Genomic DNA, 26,103 nt, shown 5'->3' on the forward strand with positions numbered 1-26,103 from the left:
GTAATGATATGATATGATATGATATGATATGATATGATATGATATGATATGATATGGGACTTTGCCTATGGAAACCTGGACATGGGGAAGCTCAAGCATGTCATCCTAGTTGACTAGTCTTGAGGTGAGTTTGTTGTTGATATAGATTGAGACACCTTCACCTTTGGTCCCTATTTGTGGAGAACCTGGCTTAAATATGTGAAAGGCATCATAGCCCTGCACTATCAGGGTGCTGTCCATGGCTTTTAACTATGTCTTAGTAACTGCATAGATGCCCACATTCCCCATAATGAAGAGAGCATTTTGGGAGTGGAGTTTCTTGTTTAAGCATTGAGAAGTAATACATTTAGGTGTCTTGTGCTGGTTTTGCCATGTTGGAAGGTTTGTTACTTTAGCATTACCTAAAAAACACACTATGGGGGAAGATAATGTTTTAGCCTAAAGGTGATATCTGAAGACCAGTTCTATCAAAAAAACATGGTCTGTTGAACATATCCTCCCACGCTGACAATTACATCAAAAACTAAATATTGGCTATGCTTGTAAGGGCCCTAAAGCTGTTAGCCTAGTAATCTCCTATGAACTTATGAACTTATTATTAAAGTCTATCTTCTGTCATCACCCTTGGTGAAGATAAAATGTTACTCAAAGCTAGGCACATACCAGACTGGGACAAATAGTCTGACAGCGGCATAATGTCACTCTTCATATAGTCCAGGGAGTTTTGTATCAGGCCATTTATACCCACATGGTCTATAACAGTCATATTGGCATTTGTGGTCTAATGACTTGACTGCATGGGTGATTTGGTGGATCCTGGCCCCTGATAGACAATTGATTGTGACTTTCAACTTATTCAGACTGGTGAGCAGGACATCTGTATGTCTCACAATGGAGTCTCATATTACTAAACTATCGGATAGTGTCCTGGCTTGTCTTACGGGCTTTGCAGTTCAGGCTCCAAAGGGTGTAGCTATTTGTGTTGTGCTGGGTGTCATTTTGGTGGAGTGCTTTTGGGGTTGTTGAATATTCTTTTTGTAGGATTTTTGTCTAGGAGGTCTTTGGGGTTTAGGATGATTGCTGTTAAGTGCCTCAATATATGTTGGCCATGTGTTGGATCAGCACTATGTAAGGTGGTTGTAATACTTACATTTCTGACAATGTGATTGTTATTGCAAGTGCTTTGTCTGAGAGTCTTACCTCTAGTAACTGTGTAATTGCATCTTAAACACAATGTCTCTGTTTCTCCAAGGATCGGTTGGTTGTCAATGAACATGGGACAGTTCCTACATCATCTCAGGATTACCATATGTACCAAGTTGGTGGCAGAGAAACTGAGAAAGTGCCCATCCATGATGTTGGGTCTTTTTAGATGATTTACAAATGCTGGTACAGCAGGGGGTTTACAGCAGGCTAACTTGGGCACTTAGGAGGCAGAAACTACAACTAGAATAAGTGTGACAGAATTTATGTGCCAGTGCTCTTCAGTGTGCCAACAAGTTGAATTAGCCAAAAATGGGAGAGTGGGTGACTGTGGGGGGCTTTGTATATTTATATACGAATTAGCCAAGTGCGTGGAAAGTGGGTGACTGTCGGGGCTACCTTCATATGCACATGGCTTAGCTAAGACAGAGAGTAGGTGACTGTGGGGGCCATTTACATATCTACATGAATTAGACAACAGTTTGACACAGGGTGGCTGTGGGGGGCTATGTACATATATACATGAATTAAACAGCAGTGTGGGAGTAGGTGACTGTAGGGGTCTGTCTACATATATAAATGAATTAGCTAACAGTGGGAGACTGTCTGGGGCTACATACATATTTTTATTTAACATTTATTTTTTATTTAACATTTGTTAACCAGGAAAGTCCGATTTGGAACTAGCCAATTTTCAGCGGAGGCCTGGGGAGAAATGGTCCAGATGCATGTCTTTGTAACATGGGAAGAAACTGGAGCACCCAGAGGAAACCCACATGAATGCAGGGAGGACATGCAGACACTGCACAGAAGGCACCCCAGCTGAGAATTGAACCAGAGAACCTCTTGCTGTGAAGTGACAATGCTACCGCTGCACTACTGCTCCATCCAAATAAACAGCCACTGCAAGGCTCAAAGCCAGGACCCTGCACACCATAGCCAAAGTGATTTACCACTAAGCCATGTCAGATATACATGATTTACATGACATATATACATGAATTAGCCAACAGTGTGGGAGTGGATGACTGTGGGAGCTTTTACATATATACATGAATTAGCCAGCAGCATGAGAGTGGGTGACTGTGGGGGCCATTTACATATATACATGAATTAGACAACACTGTGGGAAGGGGTGACTGTAGAGGGCTGTGTACATATATACATGAATTAGGCAGCAGAGTGAGAGTGAATGACTGAGGAAGACCGTGGTATGTAAATGGATTAGTCAACAGTGTGAGACTGTGGAGGACTATGTGAACATTTAGATAAATTATCCAACAGTTGGACAGTGAGTGGCTATTGAGGGGCTGTGTATACAGACAGACAGACACACACACACACACACATGACTAAGCCCACAGTTATGCAGATATATATACGTGAATTAGCCAGCATTGTGAGATTTACTGTCTCTGGGGGACTATGTACACTTATACATGAATTAGACAAGAGTTTGAGAGTGGGTGACTGTAGGGGGGGCTGTGTACACATACACATGAATTAGCCAACACTGTGAGAGTGAGTAAGTGTGGGAACTATGTACACAGATACATGAATTAGACAACAGTGTGAAAGTGGGTGATGGTAGGGGGTTATGCATGTTTATACATGGATTAGCCAATGCTGGGTGAGTGGCACACTGTGGGAAGTATGTACTCATAACCGATATTCAGATGAATTAGTAAATATTCAGAGAGCAGGTGACTGTGGGGGGCTATGCATATATACATGAATTAGCCACATATATACATGAATTAGCCAGCAGTGTGAAAATGGGTTACTGTGGGAGGCCATAAACTGGTTGTCAGTAGTACAAATGCTGCACCCATCGTGCACAATTCAAAGCAGACATATAGACATATATATATATATATATATATATATATATATATATATATATATATATATATATATATGTATATATATATATATATATATATATATATATATATATATATATATATATACTAAGGCACTTACATGTAACCTTCCTAAATCACAAAGACCTCCTAAACAAAGTACACATAAGAATTACCCTCAACAGCCTCAAACACACTCTTTCAAAACAACATCCTCATCAACACATAGAGCTACATCTCATGGAGCCTCTACCGCTAAGCCCATAAGGCAAGTTAACATACAATCCAACATTCTAGTTAATAGAGACTCCATCATGAGACACACTGATGTCCCTGTCACCAGGCTGAGTAAGGAGAAAGTTACGGTCACTTGCTTATCCGGGGCTAGGATCCAAAACATTATGGATGCACTCAGGTCACTGGACCATAATTACCAATGTGACTCAGTCATAGTCCATGTGGGAGTAAATGACCTGAGACTTCCCTCCCTAGACTATATGAAGAGAGACATCATAGAGCTCTTGAAATATGTGTCTCAGGCTGGTATGAGCCTAGTATTGAGCAGCATTTTACCTTCTCCAAGGATGATGCCATAACACGAACAAAAGATGATTGACTTTAATAACTGGCTTAGTTTCTGGTGTCATTCTAAGGGGGTGCAATATTTGTCAGCATGGAAGGAGATGGTCAACAGACCATGCTGCAGACCATCCCTGGCAAAGCAGCATGGTCTGTTGACCATCCCTGGCAAAGTAGCATGGTCTGTTGACCATCCCTGGCAAAGCAGTGTGGTCAGTAGACCATGTTGCTTGCCAGGGATGGTCTGCACCTCTCCCCTCTAGGCTTTCGAATATTAGCTAAAACATTGTATTCCCCCATAGTGCCTTTTTTAGGCAATGCCAAACTGAAAGTACTTCCGACATAGCAAATCAAAACAAAGAAAATCTAAAGGTATTACTGCTCAATGCTAGGAGCCTAAACCAAAAACTCCACTCCCTGGAAGCTATCTTTACCCTAGAGAATGCTGATGTCTGTGCAGTCTCTGAGACGTGGTTTAAAGCCGTGGAGAGCACACCAACAGTGCAAGGTTATAATGCCTTCCACACATTTAGACCAGCTACTACACAGGCAGAGACTAAAGATGGAGGTGCCTCTATTTACATAAAAAAATAAATATACTTCAAGGATGGTCAAACAGGACAATGCACTTGAGCTGCTCCATGTTCAAATCACTATAGGTAAAATCCAGTACCACTTCCTTGCAAGCTATAGGTCCCCCTCTATGACCCAGGAAACCCATACCATGTATTTAAATGTATTAGAAACACTAACCATCCAACTCAATACCATATTCACGGGTGACTTTAATTACCCCAATATTAACTGTGAATCCTATATGACATCAAACGTACATGCACAGAGATTCCTGGATTTTGTAAACACAAACGCCCTGGACCAGATAGTCACTACACCAATCAGGGGCGCAACCACACTTGGTCTGGTTCTCACCAATATGGGAGAGTGCTACACACTCCTTACTGTAATGCCTTCCCTGGTAGTTGGACCACAAAATGGTCTCCTTTGAAGTAAAAATAAAGCTTGAATGCCCAGCTCAACTGTGAATATTCAGGAACTATTCTAAGGCTAACCTCCTGCTATTAAGTGAGAACCTGGCAAAATTTCAAGTCCCTATAAACCCTGAGAACATTTTTTCCTATGCAGAACTGATCACAGAAACCCTGTACAAGCATGTTAATAGATGCATAGAGGCAGCTGTACCCACCAGGAAGAAGTACAGAACTAACTCAAAAAACAAGCCACTCTGGTAGAATCGCAAAATCAATCGGATGTATAACAGGAGGAAGAAAATCATGGCAAAAATTAGGAGGTGCAACACCCACATGGATAAAAGCACTCTCATCAAACTAAACAAACAACTCAGAGGACAAATATGTTTACCAAAGTCAAATTTGAGGTGTTTGGCCTCCCATGCCAAGGACAACGACAAAGCATTCTTTAACTATGTCTGCAACCTCAAAGGCAATACACAATTGTGTGCAGAGCTCACTGTAAATGGAGCCACGAGATATAGCAAATGTTCTGGCTGATATATTCAGCTCCAACTTTGCTCCTTTTTCCTCCCTTAACCTTCCCTCAGGAAATGTCATCAAATATAATTCCCCCTACTATCACTAGGGAACAGGTCCTTAATGCTGTCTCTAAGACCAGGAACACTGCACAATGGGCCCAGACAATATCCCAGGGTGCCTTCTAAATAACATGAAACATGACCTATCAGGGCCTCTGGAATTACTTTTTAACTGTAGCCTCCAAACAGGCTTTGTGCCTCATAAATGGAGAAATGCAACAGTCATCCCTCTGCACAAAGGTGGGCCATCTACAGACCCTGGAAACTGCAGACCCATAAGTCTCATCTTATATGTAAAGCCATTGAAAGAATTATCATGAAGATGATCAATAGAGATATAGTAAACCTCCAGACATTGGACCCAATCCAGTTTGGTTTCATCAAGGGCAAATCACGCCTACTCAGTCTGGTGGACTTCTTCGAGAAGGTCACCAAAGCAATGGATGAGGGCAAAATCTTTCACTGCTTACCTTGACCTGGCCAAGTTATTTGACACAACACCCCACTCGGGCATTGTTGACAAACTCAGGAGGTTAGGTACAAATCCGTATGTCACCCGGTGGATAGCCAACTGGCTCACAGACAGGACCCAGGAAGTTAGAACTGGGGAGCCCACCTCTACAAAGAGGCCAGTCACAGTGGAGTCCCTCAGGGATCAGTCCTTGGACCGCTCCTTTTTGGCACTTACTTCTCAGAAGTCAAGACCAATGTCAGTGGTCTGTGGTTGACTAAATTTGCAGATGATTACAAATTAGGAGCCGTCACTGAATCTCACACTGCCACAAATGTTCTCCTTGGGGGGTGACACAGACAAATTAATGATGTCAGAGCCATGGACTAAAAGTAAATGCCAAGAAATGCATAATAGTATCCTTTGGGAAGTCATCCATCCCTGGTAACTATCACATTGACAACACACCCCTTAGAGTTGACCCAGTAGTCAGTGACTTAGGGACACACATACATAGTAATCTAGCCTTTGATCATCACGTGTCTAAAGTGTATCACACCCAGCAACAAGATATGCAACTGTTTGCAGTTCTGTTTTTTGTAAACCAGCGTCTACATAGTCCACTGTCTTCAGCACTAATATTAACCTTTCATCTTTTTGTTTCAGTTCACCTCTCCTTAACAATTCCTGCGTCAGATCCTGAATGACATGATGTTTTTCCAGGAGTTTTCTGTACTTGCAGCTATATTTATTCCTTTTCCACATTTCTTGCCGTGTCATCTGATCCTTCTTATATTCTTTCTTTTGTATTTTGGCACATTCATTTGCTGCCTGATTTTTGTCTACTTCTGGCTTGGTTTTCATTCTTGCTTGTCAAAAATATGCTTCTGCTAAACTACGCAGGGGATTCATCTTAGATTTGTTCTCTTCATGTTTTAATTCACTACGTTTGGATCTAATGAAGTCAGCAGATATGTTTGCAGTCCTATGATTCCAGATCTATACATATAATCAGTTTCAAGGAGGCCCATACCTCCCTCAGAATGAGGGATATATAATCTTGGTATACACTGATTTTTATATATCATTTGATAAGGGTGAAGCATTTTTCTTGTTTTCCTGTCCAACTGACCCAATACTTTTTGGGGCCAGTCAATCAACCCAAAACTGTAAGTTAGAACAGGAAGAGCAAATTGGTTTATAACTTGGACTTTATTTCTAGATGTCAGGGCTGTTGTCAAGATTAATTTTAGTCTAGTAACCAAAAACAATGTCCACCACAAAACCAAGAATTAAATTCATCGCTGCTCCGACACAATAAAGGCTGTCCAGTTGGCAAAATCACGAACTGTCTCTAGGGTGCGACTGTCCTTGTTGGCTTCAACCCTCCTTCCCTTTTGGGGTCGCAAGTCCTGGACCACTGACTTGCGACCCCAAAAGGGAAGGTGGGTTGAAGCCAACAAGGACAGTCGCACCCTAGAGACAGTTTGTGATTTTGGCAACTGGACAGCCTTTATTGTGTCGGAGCAGCATTTAATTTAATTAATTTTAGTCTCCCAAAATGTTCTTTACTGAGTTTTGTTCTCATTTGTTCATATTTTATTGTCGATCCTTCATTTCAAATATTTATACTCTCCCTGCGGCTCAAGTTCCTTTATATCTATATCGCATTCTTGTCCCAGACTGATATTTTCTTGATGCTGTAGCTTTCGTTCTTCAAATGTTGCTTTTGTACATTCATGAAGACCAAATGACATTCTTATATCATCCGAGAAAGTTTTGACCAGTTCCAGTTGTGCTTTCAGCTCTACATCTAATGAACTATACAGTTTTAAATCATCCACAAAAAGAAGATGAGAAGTCTTTACACTTTGCTGTTGTCTGGGAGCCAGATTGTAACCATGACCTAATCTGTTAAGTAGACAGCTTAATGGGTTAAGGGCAAGACAAAAGAGAAGCTGTGACAAAGAGTCATCCTGGAATATCCCCCTTTGAACTTTTATCCCTGGAATAATAATTTGTTCTTTATTATGGCTTAATTGCAAAGTGGTCTGCCACTGTTTCATGGTCACTTTAATGTAGTCGATCAGTGTAGGGTGTATCTTATACATCTGTAAGCACTCCTTTATCCATGAATGTGGGATACTATCAAATGTTTTTTTTAATATATCCATGTCATACTTAAATTTTCCCTCTTTTTACAATTCTAAATTATGACTTTATTTAACAAAAATTATCTTTTGTTCCATACGACTTTCTTTTGTTACCCTTTCGTCATGATTGAGTTTTCTTCTACATGACTATAAACTCTGTCAGCATCAATTCCAGTATATAGTTTATACATTACAGAAGCCAAGTTATTGGTCTATAGTTTTTAGGATAGCTTGTAGGTTCACTCTTAAGGAGAAGTATTGTTTTTCCTGTTGTTAACCAGTTTTGTGTCTGTTCAGGGTGTGCATACAAGTAGTTCTTACTCAGGGTTAAATCTTCATGTAATGATGTTAATACTTTTAACCAGAAATTAGACACTGCATCTGGGTCTGAGGTTTTCCATTTAGGAGATTTTCTTATTTTTTTTTCAGTTTCTCTGTCAGTTACTTCATCCTATTTCATATCCTGCACATTTGAACTTTAGTGTCTTTTTTTTTACTTCTTTTATCCATTCAGCATCTTTGTTATGTTCCATGGGGTCTTCATAGATATTTCTCCAAAATGTGTCTATTTCATCTTTTTTGGTGGTATTTCTATTCCTTTTGCCTTATTTCCCAATTCTCTATAAACTTTTTTGGATCATCAATAAATTGCTTATTTTGTACTTTTCCTTTATATTTATCTGCATATCTTCGGAGATTTTCTGTTGTACTGATATCTTTAGTTTATTATTTGTGATAGTACATGATAGATCCTGATCTCTTCTGATACTGCACATTGCTTTTATCACGTCTATCTTTCAAAATATTTTTGTTGATCTGTTTCCTCTTCTATACTCTTCTAACAGTGACATTTCTTGTCTTAATTGCTTTATAGTTTTCTCTATTCGATACTTCCATGATGGCATTCAATGTCTCCCCTTCCTTTCCCTTATTGCCTTATATTTTTGTGGTAAGAATTTATTTCTTATTAATTTTGCTGTTCAGTAATATATCCAATTCACTTCTGTTATATTACACAGACTTCTGTTAATGGTCTTTATAACTGTGTTCATTTGTTTTATCAGTATTCTAACATTTTGAGTCTCAGTGAATTTCTGCATTCTATTTTTTTCATTGATATGTCATCCGTTGCTCTGTCATATGGGAACTCACTGGCCTATCACTCCACAACATTGACTGTCTCAGCATTCTTTCCTTTGCTGTACATCTCCAACTGAATTTTTGTCCTGGTTTCATACTGAAGGCTCCAGAGTATCTTCACCTGGCAAGTGATCAGATGCTTCCTGTTCCACCTGTTTCTCCTTAATTTGGGAACACACTGTTCCATCTTGCTGAGATGCTATCAGAGTTGGATTTTTTGCACTAAATCCTTCAAATCGTAGATAATCCTTAACTTCAGTTTCTATTTCTTTGACCTCCCCATCACTTATCCTCTTTTCTAGTTCCTGTTTTTTTTTTTTTTTTTTTAATTTTTGTATTGTAAAAGATGTGTTTGCCTGTATTTTTCTTCAAATATCTTTGATGCTGCCTTTTTTGTATAGATTAGTTTTGCTTTCATTTTTGCATAAATATTGGTTCATATTAAATCACTTTTTCTTTTCTATGTGCATATTTCTTCTCTCACCTCTGACTGTTTCTCCTCACTTTGGGGACCCATTGTTCATATTGCTGTGACAGAACCTGTGTTAAACTTTCTACACTAAATCCTTCACTTTGCAGGTATTCCATAACTTCAGCTTCTCTTTGTTTAACTTTTCCTTTACTAATCTTCTGTTCTAAATTCCCCTCTGTGATCTTATTTTTTATATTGTGAAATTGTCCATATCTGGGTGACTTTGCCTGTATTTTTCTTCAAATATCTTTGGAGCTGCTTTTTGTATTGATTAGTCTGGCCTTCTCCTTTGCATAAATATTATACTGTAGCAAATCTCTCTTTCCCATGTCCATGTTTCTTTTTTATACCTTTTAAAAATCTCTAGATTTTGTTCTTTATATTTTCACACTTCCTCAGCAGCTTTATTTTCCAAACAGCCCAAGGTTTCTTGGTCTATATAATGTTTTTTACAAATCTGTTGTATTAATGATCACAAATTTGCATTTGAAGGTTTTGACACTTTGTCTTTTGCAAGTATTTTTCTTACTCCTAATTTCTCTGTTAACATTTTTCAATATATTCTATCCAGGAATTCTGGGCTTCTTGCATAATAGTAACAATACATAATTTCTTTCTTAAAAAATAGTCCACTCCATCTTTATGGCATTTTTATGTATTTTGTGGACTACTACTTCCTTCTACAATGGGGGGGGGGGGGGGATCCTCCTCCTGAGCCTGGCCTAACCCCATTGTAAGAATGTTTCTGTGTCCTGAGGATTCTACACTGTCAATGTTTCCAGTCCTGGCACCAGTATGCCTTCCAGGATTGGACACTTTTTTTTATCTTGGGACTTGTGCACCCAGCTGTCTTTTTTATTTTTAACCTACTTCTGTCCATGATATACGCTATATAAAATATAGTCTATATATATCAGTGTCATCTTGGTGAGATTTTGTAAAAACAGTGTCCACCTTGTGAAGGTACTCACCAAAATGTAAGGATGATTTAAATTCCAGCAATGCTATTTTTCTTTTCTTGCTGATTTATTGTCTCTCCATCTGGACTTTTAATTTTTTTTTATTTCTCCAGATCTTTTGGGTTTCTAATACCATGACAGGAATGGACCCCATTCCTAAGTCAAAATATGATTAAAGTTCATGAAATTAGTATTGTTTCAATCTTTGATGTTAGCCAGAAGTGCTCTTCGCAGCACCTGCAATGTGTCAAGTAATGACTCTTTCTGCAATTCATATGGACTTACATGTACTGGTAACATATCCAAGTACAATTATAAATTCTTTTTTATAAGACCAAGTGCTCCTACTACTACTAATGGAACTGTCTGGGTATCTTTCTTCCACATTGCCCTAGTTTCTGCCTGCAAATCCTGGTATTTTATGACTTTGTGTCTCTGTGTACATAATACATTGCAGTCACTGGGTATAGCAATTTCAATATGTCTTTTACTTTGACTTGTTTGACAAAGAAACAGGGAGACAGAGGGGTGTTGAAGGAGATATTGGTTAATTAGGAGGGGTGGTGGAAGGGAGGTTGCCTAATTCATTGAGGAAACCAGCTGCTAAAAGATGTTTCTTAGCACAGTTAATGCATTCCTCATGTGTATTTTGAGTAGGCGTTTTTTGACTGGTCAAAAGGTTCACCTCTTGACAGAATTGTTTAGGTGAGTTATGTAGTGCAAGTGGTGGAGCTGAAAGGGCTTTTGATTTGTCCCTGTGAATGGCTTGCTTTGTGAGGTTTCTAAAGTTATGGTAATGAGCATAGCTCATTGGAGATGGTTGTTCTTTTTAACTGCTTTATCACAAAGGTCTAAAAGTTACATTTGTTCTTTGGTGAACCATTCTGAAGAGTTGGTTTTAAGTTTGTCTCTCAGTGTTTATGTCATAATAGTCTGAAGTTGTACAGTGGTATTTGGGTTTTGAGAACAGACTACCTCTCAACCTCTGAGCACATGAAATCTGGACAAAGTCATAAATATTGGGGGAACAAAGGCCCAAAATAGGGAATTTTTTTTAAATATTGGTCTTAGAAAGTTGACACAATGACATGTTTTGCATGAGCATGAATTTTTTGAAGGCTATGAAGTCTGAAACTCAAATCTCTGTCATTTTTTTACTTCAATCTTCAATGATTTGCCAGAAAACCAAAAAAAAAAAAAAATATGAGGAACAAAAATAAGAGGTGAAAATCTGGACAGTTGAGACATATGAGTGAATAATTAATTGACACTTGTGTCTGATGCAGCATTGGCCTGAGCTATTCTGATATTTAGGATAATGTTTGAGCAGGGGAAGCATTCCCCCACCTGATTGTTTCTCTCGTCCTATGTTTCTCTGGTCCAGCATCAAAGATGTAGTTGTAGTCAGGGGAAAAAGTATTGCATGTTAGGCTGATCTCCTTTAAACCAGGATTTGGTGATGGCCAGTAAGCAGCTCAGGAGAGGTCTATATTACTATGTCAAAAGGCATTCATGTTGAACACCTCTCCATCGGTACAATGGTGGGTGTAGCCCCCCCACATTGGAGTGTTTGGGGGCAAAGCCCCCCCACTAGGGTGGGTTTGATTTAATGCAGTGTGTGTTCCATTGTGATATGGGGCAATTGTTTTATTTCACTGGGAAAACTTCCATGATTCACAGAAGTGAATTTCGACAGTGTTGTGTTGATAGAGAGGTGTTTGACGTAAAGGTCTTTCAATGTAGTAATATAGACCAGATCAGGAGAGTGTGTATGAAAAAAGCATCTGATTTGGTCAAATTTGTTTCTTATGCTTTTTGTATTAATTAGTGCACATCACTGGATTTTGCATAGTATTGTGTGTGCTATTTTTGATGGTAATGAACCTGGGCTGGTTTTGATGTTTGAAGATAATTAGGAACAACTTTGGTGATAAATATTAGGAGGGAACATTTATGAGGAGCATAGGTGTATGCATATGACTTTGTAGTACAGCGTAGTACAGTAAATGAAAGAATAAGGATGTTTTGCTTGGAGTGATATTTTGAACTTGGAAAGAGTGTGTGTGTGGTTTTCTGTGACTTGTGAGGGAATGCTTTGAGGTGGGGAGGTGACCTTTGAGTGTAGTAAATGTGGGTGTGAAACTGTAGAAGTGCAAGTGAAGATAACAGCAGAGTGGTTATGCTGTTAAATTTGTAGTGGTTAAGAATGGGTGTAATGGAATGTGCAAAAACAAATGAAACTGTTAAGAATTTGAATAATGGGGTGAATAACTCCCTTGAAATGTGAATGTTAATCATATTGTCAGCTGTTTGACTCCTTTAATATAAGTGTCCTTTAACTCCATGAATTCCACTGAGCTCCATGATTCTGTTTATCCATTAGGCACCCCTTAATTCTGGAAAACCAGCAATGGACCTTAAATTGTGTGACGCATACCTGACTTTATGAAATATTCTGTGGACACATCCCCGACTCAAAGAAATATTCAGCCTGGCAACTGCATTTTCTTGGTTCATTTAATTTTGCTATGGACCTTCTGAGTCCTTTCTTCTTCTTTCATCTTTTTCCCAGTTAGGGGTCACCACAGTGGATCACCTGTCCATTCATGATTGGCAGTGAAGTTTTACGGTGTCGAGTTGCCAGCCCAGTGCCCAACCTTCCACAAAAGGCACACACACGCACGCACGCACATGCCTAGGGCCAATTTAGAATGTCCAATCCACCTACAGCATGTCTTTGAGATGTGGAAGGAAACCAGAGCACCTGGAGGAAACCCACAACAACCACAGGGAGTACATGCAGACTCTGCACAGAAGGCGCCCCAGCTGACAATCGAACCGGAGAACCTCTTGCTGTGAGGCGGCAACGCTAACTGCTGCACCACAGCGGCCGCCCGGACCTTCTGAGTCCTTTAAATCCTTTAAATGTATCTGGGATCAGGAATTTTTAAAAACACGGTGGCACCTTTTAACTGCCAGTCCTCTTGGGATCATTGGTGTCTGTCTTTAATACTATGTAGGTGGCAAAAAACTCTTTGAATTTGTTAATTTTATCAGGTGCCCTGATATTTGTTCACTTTTTAGAGGTGAAAAGAGCTTAATTATGCCAAACTTTTTTTTGTTCTTTTTGTAATGCTTTCATTCCTTCTGCTAACCTTAGGTTCCTCAAGACATACCTGTTTGCTGTGGTTATCCACTCATTCCAAACAGAGATAATGACTGAGCAAAGGATTTCTATGACATGAAACCATGTGAAGACAGCCTTTTGCTTCACCACCCCCATTGTAACCATTAGTTCCAAGGATATGAATACTGCCCTCACCCTGCCATGAGTTTACAGGCTGCTGCACACAATTATACTCTGTGGAATCGACCCTTACCTTAGTCACATGTTTACATTGTCCAAAGACATACACATGAAATGCTTTCAGGACAAGAAATCCATTAGTCTTCCCTCTCTACAACAGGTAAGCTGACTTGTTCTTTCTCTCAGAATGATAACTGATCTCAGGAAACTATTAGTAAGGGTAAAAAAAATCTTGTCCTCGTGACATCTAGCTGGCAGTTGACTGTTAATCATTTTTAGGAGTTTGTAGGCCATTAATCCTGCTTGGGGCCCTAATTCTTAAAAGCTGGCACCACTTTTGTATTGGCTCTGCACAGACTACCTTTACCATTTCACAGACATTTCCTGATTTTCTCCCAGTCTGTCCTACACTACAAAATACTGGCGTAGTAAGTTATTTATATTTTTTTACAGTGTAATAGTAATGCAAAATCTGTATAGAGATGGCAAAATTCCAAATTCAAGCTTGACTCATATTTCATATGTATATTCAGATATCTGATAAGAATTGTTAAGGCCAGCAGATGCATACAAAACATCAACAAGTTTGCATACAAGGAAGAGATCAAATTAAATAACTTTGCAGGGTGTGATTTTCCTTGGAAATGAGGAGGATGGAAGGCACGGTGCCAGATCTATTTATACAAAATCCTGCATGGGCTTGCCAAAAGTGTGCACTGGTTAAGAGAAGAATAACAGAATTAAACAGTAATGCAGGAGGGATTTTGCACACTGTCCAGGAAGCTGTGGTCACTAACCAGTCCAGGCACAGAACAGCAACATGTGTACTGCTGCTATTAGTGAGTAAAATGTGAATTCTAACAGCTATATGCAGGTCATATGGACAACTGGCTGCATCGTGTAAGCAAATCATTTGTTTTGGATTGATAGAAGCACCGGGCTGTGTGTAAGTATAGAGTACATGTCAGTTTAACTACAGTTAACTCTCAAGCTTCAGGTTTGGATTCTTTAAATGACTAAGCTATATAATTTATAATTTGAACCGTCTGATTTTTAAAACGCTGTCACTGTACTGCTTTCTGTGACGGTTTATTTATTTAGCGAGCTCTCTAATTTACTCATTATTTGGAATTCGCTGCATTATGTAATGATACTTGCTTACACAAATCATGCTACATTAAAGAAGACAAGGAGCTAAGATACGCTTTCTGCTTCTTTTAAAATGTTGCTGACATTGTAGTGTAATAGTTACTGTTTTTGATTCACAGCTTATTGGTCTTGGGGTTTGATCCTGACTTCTGGTGTAGTGCATGTCTAATCTGTATGGGTTTTCAGTGACTCCACTTCTTTTGAAGAAAGTTGCTGACTGTCTGTTCTTTATTAGCCTTGAATTTTGCATTCCCCTTGCAGCCCAGGCCATGGCTGAAAATCATCCACAGGGATCAGTTTATTGACGTTGTTAGATGGCTAAATAAAATTTTGCATCTAAGTTTTCTTACTGCAGCAGAAATGTTTCAGTTGCATATAACATTAGATGACGTTTTATAGCTTCAGACTTATTGTTTTATTTTGCATGTAACTTTTTAAATTTTGGAAATTTAAAAAATAAATATTTTAAGCATAAAAAGTAGATAGTATTAATCTTGTCACTTAGTAAGTGCATCGATGCTCTTTGTAACAGTTCCATGGACATATGTGCTCTTTATAACAATTTTATGAACGGCAAAATGAAAAAGAAGTTTCACCACAATACAGCAGAAAGCATTGCTCAATGAAATCAGGTAAGTCCAAGCCATGAAACAGTGTAGTAGGCTTCCCTTTTCATAAAAGAAAGTCCACTGCACCCCCTCACCTCAGTAATGGTGAGCATCAACAAAGCCAACCCTAAAGTTATCAGATATTGGAAAAAGAGAAATATTCATTTTTTGTAACAAAATCTATGTATCACTCTATCAGATAACTGGCAAACCTAAATAATGACATTGTCAATGCAGTTCATTCAGTACAATGCAAACTGATGAACTTTATTTAATAAATCATCTATTTCTCATTTATAGCACTCCATTATTTATTTGTTTATTTATTGTTTGTTAAACCACGTAACTAGGCCGATGCAAAAAAGGACAATTTCAAACATGAGTAAAGCCATAAACAAAAAGTCCAAAGGTATTTGAAGCACATAAAATATAAAAATTAGAAAAGAGCTTCAGTGTGCTACAAAAGTATATATGGTTCAGTGATATTAATTAGTAATTTCTATACAATAAACCAGCAATAAAATGTTTGTACAATATAAAACTAATAATGTATGAGTATATATATTTATACCATTTCATATTTATTCAAGGTTAGAAGTAGATTTTATATAGAAAGATTTAAAATAAACATGATAATATAACAATGACTGAACATTGCTACCAAGATTAGAAAACATAAAGAAATACACAAAAAAATTAATGTACAGTAAATGGGGCTCTCCAGTTATGATGCAACTGGCCCCAATGTCGAACTGTTTACCCTGCAGTCACCAGTAAGATAACCAAGTAAGAGCTCCAGTGGTCCAATACCACTGCCTATTCTCCACCTCAAAAAAGCAATAAATGTGCCAGGTAGCCTAACTATCTGTCAGAAGCAGAATTAGGGCATCCTTGACCTTCATCCTTCAGATACCTTAAACCAAGGCCCCATCTGCCTGAGCTGGTGGTAGCTCAGGTGGATGTAGTAGATCCCATGGCACCTATCAAAAGTAGTAGGCGAAGTTCCTAATGCCCTGGCCAAATTTCCCCTAGTAGTATAAATACCACCTCAGGTGTCCACTGAAAAGAAGCTACTAGCATAGAGGGACTAACCTGGCCAACAAAGGATAAATAAATAAATAAAATGTCAGTGGAGTGCAGGAATCAACCCAAGGTCACTCCTTGGTTAATGGGTGTGGCCTACTGCTGAATGGAATGTTGGGAATGAATGTGGCCTGCACTCAGAATGTGCTTGTTTGGGATACTTCCATTCTGGTTTGTTTGTGAAGTTGCTAGAATTCTGTGCCATTTGTTGCCTTTTTAAGCATGCATTACTGTCACATCTTCAGAAACTGAGGGCTCATTGCATTTATCACTTGAAGAAAAACTGTCAGTGACATTAACCCTTTGCTCATTTCAGTGACAATCATGGTCATTATAGACTTTTCATATTAACTTGTGTTATTACACATTTTGTTAGCCTGCAATGAAATTGCAATCAGTGGGTAGGCTTTAAGTTCTGTTCCAGGCAATAGGAATGTTGTGTTTGTTTATTCATTGCTAGCTGACACTGTGGAGAAAGTCAGTAATGCTCTTTGTAGTGCATAACATGAGCTTGCTATGTAACACAAACAATCAAATTATAGTCTTGTTATACTGTATTGCCTCCATCACACAATTGTTATTCTGCTTGGGTAACAAAAGCAAAGCAACATAACTTTTGAAACATAATTTGTACTGCCGCGACAGATTGGAAATAAAAGCACATACAAGCAAACAAACAAACAAATAGAATAAGCAGCTAAAGAAATAAAACTCAGAACAATCTAACTTCATACAAATGAAACCAGGCCAATGATTCAACCATAGCAAGTTCACTGTACAGGATAACAAAAACAGATAATAGCATCACTCATTGTTTTCAAGCAACTGCTAACAAGAAAGAGCCACAGCAAACAGGAAAAAAATATACAATAAAATTAAAAAAAAAAAAACAATTTTCAGATTGTCATGTACCATAAAGAATATAGTCTATATAACCATGTTTTCTAGGGAATTATATTCAAAATATGCATAATAATAAAGTATGACATTGAGTGAAGCAGTAATATATTTTGCAGTCACCACACATCGTGTGTGTGTGTGTGTGTGTGTGTGTGTGTGTGTGTGTGTGTGTGTGTGTGTGTGTGTGTGTGTGTGTGTGTGTGTGTGATGCATGTGCATGTAAGTGAGCATGTATTTGTGTCTGTGTGTATGTGGTAAGGGGTGTATTTACGATGAACAAAGTCCAACTCATATAAAAATATTTTAATATAAATAGTAAACTAAGATAATGTGCCACTGATACACAGTAAATTATTTACCAGCATTGTTAGCAGTTTTGTACCTTTGTTGTATGAAGAAATTTATCAGACTGTAACATTTCCAAAATGGTACTGAAAATAAAGTTGCATATTTCCTATAGATATATATGTGTGTGTGTGTGTGTGTGTGTGTGTGTGTGTGTGTGTGTGTGTGTGTGTGCGCGCGTAAAATTGGTTGTAAAGAGCTAGTTTAAAAAAAGGTTGTATTGCTTAGTGATTTAGCTCCTTCCTCACTCTTGATATGCTCCTCTGATGTATACGTTCTGCATCTTTATACAACTCTATCTTGTTTTGTTATGCTGCAGTTCTGTAACTCATCCTACATCAATGATTATCCATCAGTTAGGAACATCAGTAATCTCTGGAATTGCAGCTACCATAGATCCTGAGTTGGGGGGGGGGGTGTCCTGTTCCTCATATAATTTTGCATTTCATGAATCAGGGCTCAAACTGTGATTGATGAATTCTGACTTGTTGAAAAACAGCTCGAGCACTCTAACTGCATGCCTGTATTTTATAAATGCACACACATCTTTGTAACTTGTGGGACATTATTAGAAATAAACTAAACAAATCAAAAGTTAAAAGTGTTGTGGGCGTAGTAACACCATTAGACACATTTACTTGTAAGTGATTTCATCTTTAGCAAGACGTCACTGACTACTTCAGTCAAGTAAACGCTATTCAAATAACCCTCCATTTAAACATAGTACTGCAAAAAATCCTATGACATATTTAAAAGCAGTCACAGCACACATAATAAAATGGTAACAACATTTCAAATTAATCATAAAATACCAGTTTTATGTAACCCTTCAGGCCCTCTGTTCAGGCTTAAGACAGTTAAGACCACTTAAACCCAACGGACTGTTGGCCACCAGTTTTATTTTCTAGAAAATCCTCTCCTCACTCCTCAGCAGTAACTCTCTTCATTTTAAAAACAATTTTTGATGATATGGGCAAATGCCAGCATAGCCAGCTGGAGTTTTGCAAAGAATGATATGTCCTTTGAATACCATAGGATCATAGGAAGTTACTAGGCTAATGGCCCTGGGGCTCTTACAAGCCTAGCCAAGAGTTTATCCCCAAAAAAGAAACCTCAGTCAGCACCTGTTTCTCCTGTCAATGAGGGACATAGGTGGAACCCCCTGGGACAAATTTGTGGTTTCCCATCCTCTCATCAAGGTTGTGTTTGAAAAGGGTCAGCTAGGTACTCTGTTTGACATGTATGGGAAGTCTATTCCAGAGATAGGGCAGCCTCTGAGAGACACACCTCACTCTACAGCAGGTTTTGTTGATGTCACATATTAGATTTAGGCCTATTGAGCGAGTAATGTGTGAGGAGTTAGACTTACAGATATGGAGCATCTCTTGTAGGGCAGGGTCTGATATTGCCTTGTAGGCGAGAAACAGATCACATCTGAGCAATCTGTATGACACCAAGTAGAGTGATAGTAATTTAAGCCTGTCCACAGAGGACAGGTGTTGGAGGCCATGTATTCTTTTTGTAAGGTATTTCTGTGGCCTTTCCAGTTGGTGCAGGTGTTTGGAAAGGTACATACCAAACGGGGCATTATACTCAATTATAGGTCTTATAAGGGAGGAGTACAGAGAGGTAATAACCTCCATTTTTCTGAAAGTAATCCCTTTACTTATGACATGAACCAAGTAAAAGGCTTTTCTAACCACCACCACCACCACATGATGGTCGAATGTGAGACTGTTGTCAACCTGAGTACCCAGGTCTCTCACCACAGGTTGTGTGCTTAGGGGTTGCAGTTGATGTGGTAATCAGCAGGGGCTATATTTTGTCAATTGGTATGATAATACATTTATTTGCATTTAACTTAAGGCCATGCCTTTGACACTAGTTATATGTAGCTGTGAGACCCTCTTGTAGTATGTTAACATCATTTGGGGGAGTCAAAGACAGCATCCAACTTACAGTCATCTGCAAACTTGATCAGCCACAGGGCCTTTGTCTTTGCCTGGATCTCTAAGAAGTAGATGCCAAACAGTAGGGGGTCCCAGGACAGATCCCTGGGGGACACTACTAGTGACAGGTCTGCTGTCGGAAGTATCAGCACCTATTTTGACATTGTGGGTCCTATCTGTGAGCCAGTTCGCCACCCATCTGACTAGATAGACATTAACACCAAGTTATGTTAGCTTTCTGATGAAGCATGAGTGGGGGATTGTGTCAAACACCTTGGTCAGGTCAAGGTAAGCTATATGTACTGACTTTCCCTCATCCAGGGCCTCGGTGACAGTCTCAAAGAAGTCAACTAGGTTCAATAGGCAAGATCTTCCCCTGACAAATCCAAATTGGGTAGGGTCGAGTGCTTGGAAACTGCCTATGTCCTTGTTTATGAGATCCATAATAATACGCTCCATGGCTTTGCAGATCAGACTTGTCAAGCTAATTGGGCAATAGTGTCCCGGGTCAGTAGTGGCACCACCTTTGTGCAAGGAGTTGACAATGGCGGTTCACCACTCTGCTGGAATTAAGCCTGTAATTAGTCTGTGGTTAAATAGGGTGCTCAATGACGAAGCTAGTTCTTGCTGGAGATGGTGCAGAATACAGCCTGGGATATTATCAGGTCCATATCAAACTGATTTATACAAGATGCTTGTGTTACAAATGTATTAGAACTGTATGTCATTTGTATATCAAACTGATCTGTACAGATGTTTGTGCTGAAAATGTATTGGTGAGGTTTGCTTGTGCGAAAATGTATCAACAGTGTACCCTGCTTGAATGAAAATAAATTTATATGTATTACTGTAAATGAATTAAATGCAACTGTTTTAATAGAGAATACTGGGACAGCAGAGGTTAACCAGCTAACTTACTTTAAGAAAAAATAACTTAAATGTAAACCATTAAAAGGCACTGCACAGTGCTGAATAGGACCGGAGATGCTAGGTCTGGGAAAGAGCCTTTGTTCATTAGCTCAGTGAAAAGAGGGGAGGCCCTAGGCACTGCCATAAACATTTGGATATGTATTGTGGCTGTCTGTGCTAAATTCCTGTCTCGGGTTCAAAGGGGACTACTGTGAGAACCTAGAGTCAGGTGAACAAATAAAGTCATTCTGCCAGCCTTCTTGGAATTTATATTTTAGATATTACAAAGAGAAATCTTTGAGTATTGAGTATTCTGTTTGGGAAGCCTGACTAGAAAGACCCTCACCCACAGCATCTTGCCTTGCAGTAGTAAGTGGCATAACTAGGGCACAGTAAAAATCTCTTAATTCAAAAATCAGTCAGGAATATAGTGAAGCTTAGTTAAGAGAGTGTTTTTCCTTATTTGTATGAGTCTGTCCATCAATGTTATTTCAATATTTTCTGTGATTTGAACTCTGTGGTTTACTGTAAATATATTTTCAATATTTTCCTGTTCTTTTATTAATTATAATTAAATTGATTTAAAACTTTTATTGTGGCTGGTCCTTGTAGAAAGTACTTAAACTTTGAGAGTGCTTATATTTATTTGGTGACACTGTGTGGGCCACTCCAGAAGGCCTAGCTGTCTTGGTGAACTACTGCCATTTGTATTAGTATTAATATCACACAGTATAATTGGGCACCCTTATGTCCCTTAGAGTAGCTGATTGTGGAGTGTCTGGTGGCAGTGATAACTACATTATAGTCTGGGAAGGAGGGGGCATAGCTAGTAAACCTATGCCAGCCTTTCGTGTGTGTGTGTGTGTGTGTGTGTGTGTGTGTGTGTGTGTGTGTGTGTGTGTGTGTGTGTGTGTGTGTGCAAATTAAATCTGGGTTTACAGAGAGGGTGCTGCAGGACTTGGCTTGGACACATGGCTGAGGACCTAACCCTATAGCTGTACCAGTGGGGAATCTTATTGGGGACCTGGAGGAAAACAGATAAAGAGACACCCAGACCTCGGAATGAGGGCGTTCCCTGTGTGCTCTTAAGGGAAATTATACTTGATGCAGAGAAATCTGCATCTGGAAATACTGGGTGTATCCATTTGTATTCCAAGTGCTCGTCCCTCTCTAGTGTCAGTAGTGAGGATTCAGGCTCCTTGATTACTGGCCCAGCATGGGGACAACACATATTGGTGGCCATAACATATTGGTAGCAGTGGTGGGCATCATAAAATTAATAGCTTTTAAAACCTTTGTATACAAATGAATGCTTAAACAATGCACTTTATTCATCTCTCCTTTTAATGGTCACATTTTTCTTGGGTTAGGTACCAGTTTTATATACGTGTATCTGTAGGTGTATCTATCTATGTAAATTAATCTAGTTATCTATTTAGATACAATATTTATATATATTCTTACATTTGTTGACTTGGAAAGTTGAGACGTCCATCTGGGCGCAGAGTCTCCTTTTCAGTGGTGGCCCAAGGTGAAAAGCTCTAAGTGATACACATGAGATAACGATTTACACATAGTGAAGAAAAAACAGCATTTTTACAAGAGTCTAGTGACTAAAGACATTTTGTAAAAGTTTATAGAAAAGTCATTCAATAGTATTTTGAAAAGTATGCATAGTAATTGAGTCATTGCAGCTAATGCAATGAGGCACAAATACAGATTATTGTTTTTAGCAAAGGAAGATGAGCATAATTCAATATACAGACATAAATTACAATGGGTCATCTATTTATCTCTCTCTTTCTCTCTCTACACACACACACACACACACACACACACACACACACACACACACACACACACACACACACACACACACACACACATATATATATATATATATATATATATATATATATATATATATATATATATATATATATATATATATATAGCCTATATAGGGCTAGTCACCCAGCAGTCTAAACCTTGGCTTGAGATGATTGTCACTGCAAAAGTGACACCTTGACCCCATGTGCAAAATGGGACAAGTGGTTGAGGCTAGATGGAGGGATCATTATCTATCTATCTAGCTAGCTATAGATAGATTAATATAGATACATGGGGATAGATGGGATGATGGAAAGGAGGAGAGGGAAGCAAGGAGAAGAGGTGTGAAGAGTAGGCAGATGAGGTGCACAAACAAATGCAAAACAGTTCTGACAAACAATGGTAGACAAATACATACTAAGAGAGGGCCATGGGGTATACATGGATAAACAGAAGGTTGACATATGGTGACAGGGAAGACTGGAAATTATTCATGGAGTGGGTTGTGTCACATCAGGATGTGGGTAAACATGGCTGGGGAGAGGGTGTGGTACAAGCAATGCTGGCTGTACCTGATAGATATTAATTTGACCTAGTAAGTGCTGCAGAAGGATCATGTTGGCCAGTGAAAGGAGCCATACTCTACTATGGTGGCCAAATGACAGGGTCTTGCAAAACAAGATTCCCTCCCATGGACAGCGCAGTGGTGCAGCGGTAGCATTGTCACCTCACAGCAAGAGGTCTTCCGGTTCGATTCTTGGATGGGGTGCCTTCTGTGCAGAGTCTGCATGTCTTCCCTGCATTCGTGTGGGTTTCCTCTGGGGGCTCTGGTTTCCTCCCACATTACAAAGACATGCGTCTGGAACATTTCTCCCTGGGCCTCCACTGAAAACTGGCTTTGTTCCAAGTTGGACTTTCCTGGTAAACAAAAGTTAAAATAAAAAAAAATAAATAAAAATTGAGTACATCTGCAATGCACTCAGGGTGGGGCACAGTGGCAGCAAAGCAGCTGGCCATTGTACTGTCAACTGCCTCCCACACTTCCTACCATACTGAGTAAACAGGCCACAACAAGTACTCTGGTCATGCTACCTGCACTTGAGTAATCAGAACTGCTGCCTTCAGTTAGGCATTCCTAGCCCGCTTGTTGCCACAGACACAGCCACAGAGTCAGAGGTTAACTGCAGCTGGCATGTCTGTGCATTGTCAACTTCATCACCTGCTGGACTGAGACATACTGGGAGGACAACATTAGTGAATATATGCTACAAATGGAATAGTTAATACAGTACTAGTTAATAGATATCCTACAAATGGAATAGTTAATACAGTGCTAGTTAATAGATATCCCACAAATTGAATAGTTAATACAGTACTAGTTAATAGATATCATACAAATGGAATAGTTAATACAGTGCTAGTTAATAGATATCCTACAAATGGAATAGTTAATACAGTACTAGTTAATAGATATCCTACTACTGGAATAGTTAATACAATACTAGTTAATAGATATCCTACAAATCGAATAGTTAATACAGTACTAGTTAATAGATATCCTACAAATGGAATAGTTAATACAGTACTAGTTAATAGATATCCGACAAATGGAATAGTTAATATAGTACAAGTTAATAGATGAGCTGCAGACTAATCACGCTGTACCACAAGTCTCAGTTGCCTCTTGTGGAAGTCAAAATAATTTGTCTCCCAGGCATGCTGAGAGACACAAGGGGCAAAACATCCTTCACACACAGATGCAGGTGAGATATGCAGACCTCAGTGCAAAACAAGATTCTCTCCCACATCTATGTGCGTGATAGCAAAAGCATAGAAAAGTGCCCACAGCCTCACAGCAACAGGCTCACACACACACACACACACACACACACACACACACATATATATATATATATATATATATATATATATATATATATATATATATATATATATACAATATAGCAAATAGCTTGAAATATGTCCACAGTTTCACAGCAATGGTGTGGCCCCACATGTACATGCAAATCACAAGAAGCCTGATATGATCCCAGCAGCTTCACAACGGACCAGCTATACATTATGTCATAGTAGGTAGCAATGGCATGGCATATAGGCAGACAGACAGACAGACAACAGGCCCAGCACAGACACAATATCTCACAGTAGGTAGCAACGCCAGAGCATACAGGCAACAAGCCCAGCACAGATACAGTCTATCACAATAGGTAGTAGTGCCAGGACATATAGACAGAAAACAGGGCCAACACAGATGCAGTCCCTCACAGTAGGTAGCAGTGTTGTGACATACATACACACAGACAGACAGGCAGACAATAGACCCAACCACACAGATACAGTTCCTCACTGTAGGTAGTAGTGCCAGGACATAACAGGCAGACAACAGGCCCAGCACAGATACAGTCCCCCACAGTACGTAGCTGTGTGAGGACATACAGACATAGTCTCTCACAGTAGGTAGCAGTGCCAGGATATACAGACAGACAACCGGCCCAGCACAGACATAGTCTCTCACAGTAGGTAGCAGTGCCAGGATATACAGACAGACAACCGGCCCAGAACAGACATAGTCTCTCACAGTAGGTAGCAATGCCAGGATATACAGACAGACAACCAGCCCAGCACAGACATAGTCTCTCACAGTAGGTAGCAGTGCCAGGATATACAGACAGACAACCGGCCCAGCACAGACATAGTCTCTCACAGTAGGTATCAGTGCCAGGATATACAGACAGACAACCGGCCCAGCACAGACATAGTCTCTCACAGTAGGTAGCAGTGCCAGGATATACAGACAGACAACCGACCCAGCACAGACATAGTCTCTCACAGTAGGTAGCAGTGCCAGGATATACAAGACCAACAGATATACAGTCCCTGACAGTAGGTAGCAGTCCCAAGGCAGAATGACAAGCAACAGTCACAACATAGAAACAGTTTCCTACAGTAGTTCATCTGCTTTTTTCAGTATCTGTCAAGGGAAATAGCTTTTATTAGGAACAAAACACTGAATTATAGAAAACAAAACAAAATTGTACTTTGAACAACATTAGCAGCTACAATTTCTTGCTATACAACTCAGACTCTTCCTGTCTGCTTCCACCTGTGGAGATCTTCAGGGTGCTGTCAGGATACCATACTGGTGCTTGCATTGCTTACTGGTCCTGGGGATGCCAATGGCCTCACTAAGAAGTCTCACTAGCTCAGTCATGCATCCATCTCATGAAATGGACTCTGAGAGGGTCTCAGCAGCTGGTCCATGAACTGGCTATGTGAAAGGAAGAGCATCATTTTGCTTTTATTAGCAAACTACATAGGTGTTCTCCAAGGAGCATTAGCTTTGGCACATATAGCTATGAATGTACTGTAAAACAAGATGGTGGCATGTCAATCACACTGGTAATCTGAAATCTGAATCATGAGCAATGCAGTCCAGTGCAGCCATAAAGTGCAACATGCAGGCATGCACAGGTAGCTTATTCACAGTGTATTGGTGGTGTGATGTGCAGTCTATCTGAACATTATGTCAACCATGCACTTATTTATTTATTTATTTAAGTTTGTGTCCCAGGATAAGGCATTTATCACCAGTGACCAATTTCAGGTCTATCTT

General features: G+C 39.3%; 1 protein-coding gene across 1 annotated transcript in view; it reads left to right on the forward strand.

Moving 5' to 3' along the window:
• The first annotated feature begins 14,411 nt into the window (after positions 1 to 14,411).
• Positions 14,412 to 26,103, forward strand: part of LOC122788869 (interferon regulatory factor 2-like) — a 590,221-nt gene continuing 578,529 nt past the window's right edge. Inside the window, exon 1 of the mRNA XM_044055774.1 lies at positions 14,412 to 14,642. The gene's annotated coding sequence lies outside the window, so the exon portion shown is untranslated. The remainder of the gene's footprint in view (positions 14,643 to 26,103) is intronic.

The sequence above is a fragment of the Protopterus annectens genome, chromosome 14.part0 (genome assembly GCF_019279795.1).
Source record: "Protopterus annectens isolate FY-2018-M chromosome 14.part0, PAN1.0, whole genome shotgun sequence".
In the NCBI taxonomy this organism is placed as follows: domain Eukaryota; kingdom Metazoa; phylum Chordata; order Ceratodontiformes; family Protopteridae; genus Protopterus; species Protopterus annectens.